This window comes from Chelonia mydas, chromosome 8 (assembly GCF_015237465.2).
Source record: "Chelonia mydas isolate rCheMyd1 chromosome 8, rCheMyd1.pri.v2, whole genome shotgun sequence".
NCBI classification, from domain to species: domain Eukaryota; kingdom Metazoa; phylum Chordata; order Testudines; family Cheloniidae; genus Chelonia; species Chelonia mydas.
In genome coordinates, this window is record NC_057854.1 from 13,148,737 (window position 1) to 13,154,736 (window position 6,000).

Sequence of the window (6,000 nt, forward strand, 5' to 3'; positions counted from 1 at the left end):
ATCCTTGTAGATGCCATTTATTACACGTTATTCTCAGCATTTATTCACAGCACAAACAGATGGTCAATGAAACCAATTAACCTTTCCCGATCTCCCTTTCAGACTTTTCACGTCTTCTGAGTCTATGGACAAATGAACAGAAGCTATCAAGAGACTTCATGCCAGACTGTGATGAATAGGAAGGCTGGTTGGTGTACATGCAGCTTGCTCAAATAGACCCCATGACCACTAGACTGGAGCACCTGAGGAGGGCTTATTTGACAAAACAGGTAGGGAGGGAAGAATTATAAAAGATGAAATGACCCATGTTTGTTTTCTGCTGTTGACTGTGAAAGAGAGGACAGCATAACCTTTTTGCTTCTTTTATAGGACATGCAAGATGTGAAGAATATGTATTTTGAGTATGACAGATGAGTGTTTACTGTAAAAGCTAATCCTCTGGATAATCAAAGCCTTCAGTATATACCATGTGAATATAAAAAATCCATTTTATTAGCCATATACATACTATCTTTTGCCCCTCTCTTTCGTTAACATACAGTAAAACAAGCACTGTACATTTAGAGGAGCTTAGTTACTGCGGAGACTTAGGCTAAGACTATTTGTTTCTGAGAAAATAGTATTGGGGTGAATCCGCTTTTTGATCAATACATGGAATGATGTGGGCGAGTAGCATTTATGTAGCAACTGTTTGTCTTTCAAGTGTTATACAGGCAGTTAATTCATCCTCACTGCGTGCCTGTGGTGGGTGGTGGTCTTTTTTTACAAGTGAGGAAAATAAGATAAAGCAGTTAGTTATTTGCCCAGCTCCACAGAAAGAGTCTATATCAAAGTCCAGAATTAGAAATTTTGACGTTTCTTTTGTAAGAATACCCAGGTTTACCTGCTCGACCTTGGAGGTGCTATGTTGCTGAAAGGTGAGCCAGATGTTTCTACTAAAGTAGAGTTATTTCTGGCTGGGCACCTGCTTGCAGAAAATACTGATGTTTTCTTACCAACCCACAGTTATCTGTGTATCCCAAATGCTTTTCTTGTCTGGGGACAAGAAAAAACCCAGACCTGAATACTCTTGATCTTGAATGAAGATGATGTGGCTTCTCTTAATCGCAATAATGGCTCAAAGCAACCCTCTACCTCTGAATAGCCTTGAACTTCCGGAGAGGATCTGGATCTGAGATTTGAGGCTAGGGTCCATCTTTAGTCCCTGCATTTTACTATCTCCTGTGCTATCTCTTGACCAGGGACTTGATTTGTATCCAGAGGGTCCTCAGGATATTAGGGCTATTCAGGTCTGGTCTACACTTAAAAAGTATTAGCAGTGTAACTGTCAGGGGTGTGATTTTTTTTTTTAAACTGACATAGTTATGTAGATGCAGTTATCCTGATATAAGAAGCTTTATATCAGTATAGCTTATTTTGTTTTGCCTAATCCAAGTAAGTTTTATACCAAGATAAACACCTGTATAGTGGCATAACTGTGTCCATAACTAGGATGTTTTGCCCTTTAAACTATGCTAGCATAGTTAAAATGGCAAAACCTTTAAGCGTAGATGAGGCCTCAGTAGTGATCATAGAGGTTTTGGTGGGAGTGGAAATTATAATCACACAGGATACTTTGTTCACGTGAGCTTTTTCAAGTTTTTAATGTGATTCATGAGATTGCAGTCCTTCAAAGTGCATATGCAGGCAAATATTGAGAAAACACAGATCAGAGAATTTGTCTGTTGTATGATTTTTCTAAGCATGCCAAATAAAGTGGAATCTGCTCAGAGAGCAAAGAATTCCTCCCTCTCCTCTCCCAAATGATGGGTCCGTGGGGTACAATTTAGTTGTTTTAAACCATGGAACATTGGATCACCAGGGACCTTCAGCCAGCGGATTCCTTTAAGAATCCCTGTTCACCTGGGTTTATATCGAAACAAATCCACAAGCATCTCGGTGTTCACAGACTTCAGTGGACTGCACACCGTGGATATTCAGAACCCTGTAAGTGATAGTAAACATTAACTTTGGATCCTTCTCCATTGTAAAAACAGGCTCCTATCACAAGAGATGAAGGAGATGCTCTACAGTAACTCCTAGGGTATGCTTACACTGCGCACTCCTTAGTGGGTGTGCATAGAGTACATACAATACATGCCCCCCCAGCATGGGTATAAACAGCAGTGTGGAGGGTGATGCTCTGTTCAGGGAAGTAAAGACATGCTGAACTCTGTGGGTATGTACCCTACACAGCTCTCTACATGCCCAAGCAGTGCGTGGAAGGGACTCCTGTCCAGGAGAATGGAAGCCACTTGCATATACAAGCGTAATCAGGGACTGCTGACAGTGAGCCAGGTGCCCGCCCCAGTCGGCAGAGCTGGGGGTGGTACAGCTGCGTCAGATGAACTGCCTGGGCTGGGCGCTGACCTCTGCGAGCAGCAGCTTGACATGCTGCTGCTTTCACCACTCTGGTTCCTGGCCCGGTCACTGGCCATGGCCCTGCGGGTCTTGCTCGTTGTCGCTAGAACCCTACAACTCCATGGATATCCACTTTATATTCATGGATATTCACAGCCGTGGATATAAATTGTGTGTCCGTGCAGGGCTATACCTGTCTACTCCAAGTCAGAGCATGCCTGGAGCATGTAGCTGACGTGCTGAGCTCGTCAGTAGCACACAGCAGTAGAGAGCTGGTAGGTGTGCTCACCTAGCTGGACAACCAGGAGAAGGCATTTCAAAAATTCATGATGCTTTAAACAGGAGGGGGCCTCCGATATCCATGACTCCTAGGCAGTGGAGTTCACAGCTGTGACCACAGCAGTCCGTGACAGGCATTGTAGGACAGCTGCTGGAGAGTACTGTTATGGCTGACATCAGTAACGCAGTGTGTACGCTTGTGCTGCATCGGCCTCAGGACAGTGACTGCGGCTCAACACCATTCAGTGAGGCGATGTGACTGTTGCTGTGATGGGGCACTTGCATCAGTGGGAGACAGATTTAAGCATAGACGTGCGCACCACTAGGTCAACATGAGACGGATTACGCTAAACATTGTAACGTAGACCAGGCTCCAGTGATAGAGGAGGATCTAATCAGAGGCATCACAGAAATCAAAGGGTAAGGAGTTGTGTGAAATGTGAGGCAACAAAAGCCCAGCACTCTCCTAGAAGACTCGGATTAGGGCGGTGTTAACCGCTCGTTGTTCTTGTACAATATGAACGTGATTGACTCTTTACAGTACAGATCTGGTAACAGGAATCAGATGAACGTTGGAGACTCCTTTTTAAAAACTTTTTTATTTAAAGAATGTATACATTTCCATTTTGAAAGATGTTGTCTGGTTGGCCTGCATGTTCTGTTTTTCTGATCTAAAATTAACAACGTTTTTAGGGGGAAGCAGAGAAAATACTACTTTTATTTAACCAAACCTCCTCCCCCCAATAAAAGGGCATCTATGGATGAAGACTTATTTCATGCGCTAAAGTTAAGTCATGGACTTGAGTCTAATTTTGCAGCTGACATTCTCTGATGAAAATTTAATGCAACTATGTTCATGTCCAGCGGTATGTTACGTAGAAAAATAAATCTAACTTCTAGCTGGTGGCTGCATCTGTTCAAACTTTTCTGTTCAGATTGGAGGTAAAATGTTTTAATAGCTTTTAGACAATATAAAAGAACCTGGATTTTGAGGCTGGGTTAATTCATTGGACAAGAGGGACACTGAGGCCTCGTCTACATCTAAAAATTAGGTCTATCTACCTGTATTTCTCGGGGTTGTGAAATGTTTTGTCTCCTGTGCAACAGCTGTTGAGATTTGTTGCTGAAAATATGCATGCAGCATGTATGGCAGTAAAACTTTACATATAGTACTCTGCCCCTTACCACTGTTGGGGCAAATCATGATAGTCCCAAACAGTTCTCCGAAGGCCAAACTCTGCCCTCCTGTTACTCGTGTTAAGTAGTACACAATAAGTCCTGTTGATTTCAGAGGACTACTTAATGTGCTGCTAGAATTGTGGTGGATGAATACTGAGAGGACAACAGAAGCCATCCAGCAAGCCTTTACACCCCTGAGCAATCCCTGTTCATCAGAATAATCCCATTGAGTTTGATGGAGCTTCAACTGTGAGAAAAGATTGTTTCCTTGAGTAATAGTTTGCAGAATCAGATGCCTAAAGGACTGCTCTTGCAGCCACTGAAGTAAATGGCAAAACTCTCCTTTCGTTTAATAACGTAGGATTGGGTTCTAATGTCACTTATTGGAAGGCTGCACAGAGTTAGTGGCCAAGACAGGCTCTTCTACAACCTAAGAGTCCTGGCATCTAGTCCTCTACACTAAACAGTACATAACCTTGTTACACTGTTAGCTTTGCCCCCTGCCATTCAGAAGTGTGTTGGATACATTTGTTCTTTAGACTGTAAGCTCTTCAGAGCTGGGATCTTTTCTTCATGCCAGTCATCACACTCCTGGTCCTGAAGAACATTTCTCTTATTCAGAGACAGCTGGCTAGACTTGGGCTAATACTAAGATGAGCTGGAGAACTTTTCTTTCTCTTTCTCTCTCTCTCTCTCTTTCTCTGTCTCTTTCATTTTGTACCTTACGTCTTTTTTTATATGAGCAAAAACAAGCACAAAATACTTTAGAAAGGCTTTGGTTACTCTGCTTTATTTTCTAGAGCTGTGTTTGATGGCATTATAAGGCTAGCATTTGTATTACTCTTTTTCACTATCTGTTTTCTGTTTGAATAACTACAAAGTGGGGCGGGGAGAAGGCAAACTGTAAATGCCATGGTACAGGCTTCTGTGTAATAATCCTCATTCTAAATGTACAGCATGTGTGTTTTTAAGATAACGCTAATAAAGTCAAATGATTGTGATGGACATTTATTATTAACCTTCCATTTGAATCATATGTCAGAGCATAATGGAAGCTGGCAAGGATGTTAAGCTGTATTAGGGGAAAAACCTCTTCTTCTGATTTATGTGCTTTCCAGTTTTTAAAAAAGTGGTTTGATGTTTTTAGCCAGGTTTAGAGCGCTGACTATGCCATTATTAAAAACAAGGATAACATGCCTTTCTTTCACATTAGAAAACTAATAGAAAGCACACATCAAAGCCCCAATCTGAAATGAAACTTGTTATTGACCTCACTTGGGGGAGAGGGGAAAGAATTAAACCTCAAGTGAGGTCCAGATGTTCTGATACCAAAACTCCTTCATGTGTTCTTCTTAGCTTTTCCCTGGTCTTTCTGTTTTGCTTTTTTTTTTTTGTTTAAATCTAATAGTAGCTCCCAAAAATACTCTGACAATTTATGCCTTGCTTTCTGAATGGGACAGATTTTCAAAAATTCTTGGGTCCTCTGTAAGCACCTAATTGAAAGCGTAGATTTTCAAACTGCTCAGCACACAGCATCTACAATTGAGAACAATGGGTGATACTGGAAGCTGAGTGCTTTTAGAAATCTGTCCAACAGAATTCAGGCTGGTTACTGTGTGATCAGGGGTTACGAGAAGGGCCATAAGAAAATCCAGCCCTGTTGAGACCTAGCGGAATTTCAAGTTTAGTGCTTAAGGGCTTTGCTCAATTGGCACATCAGCATCTTGAAGCACCCATCTGGAAAACAAGACACATCAGGTCCCTAACTGGTTGCAAAGACTAAATTTCCACAATGAATAGGTTTTCCAGATGTCTGCTTTTGCCAGTGGTAAATATGATCCCTTTGTATTTTCATATCTTTGCAACGACAATGGAGAAATTATCATATATCATAAAAGTGGTGACTTTTGTATCAAAGCCTAGAAATGCTTAATTTGTCTACCATCACTTACTGGTTTACTTGTAAATGGCTTGCTTACTATTTCTTTAAAATAAAATGTATTATACAGTGTTTTAGCTCACTGGGATGTAATATTTCACTTTAGATGTGTTTTGTAAATAGCTATTGTGTGCAAGATACTCTTGCTTTCCGTAGAAATGGTCTGCAGGCTATGCATACATATACATTTGGCAGCTAATTTC

The 6,000-nt window shown here is 41.4% G+C and overlaps 1 long non-coding RNA gene across 1 annotated transcript in view; it reads left to right on the forward strand.

Moving 5' to 3' along the window:
• The window catches only part of LOC122461366, an 83,549-nt gene extending 83,286 nt beyond the window's left edge, over positions 1–263 (forward strand). The window contains exon 4 of the long non-coding RNA XR_006283212.1: positions 103–263. This is a non-coding gene — a long non-coding RNA (uncharacterized LOC122461366). The remainder of the gene's footprint in view (positions 1–102) is intronic.
• Positions 264–6,000: the final 5,737 nt, after the last annotated feature.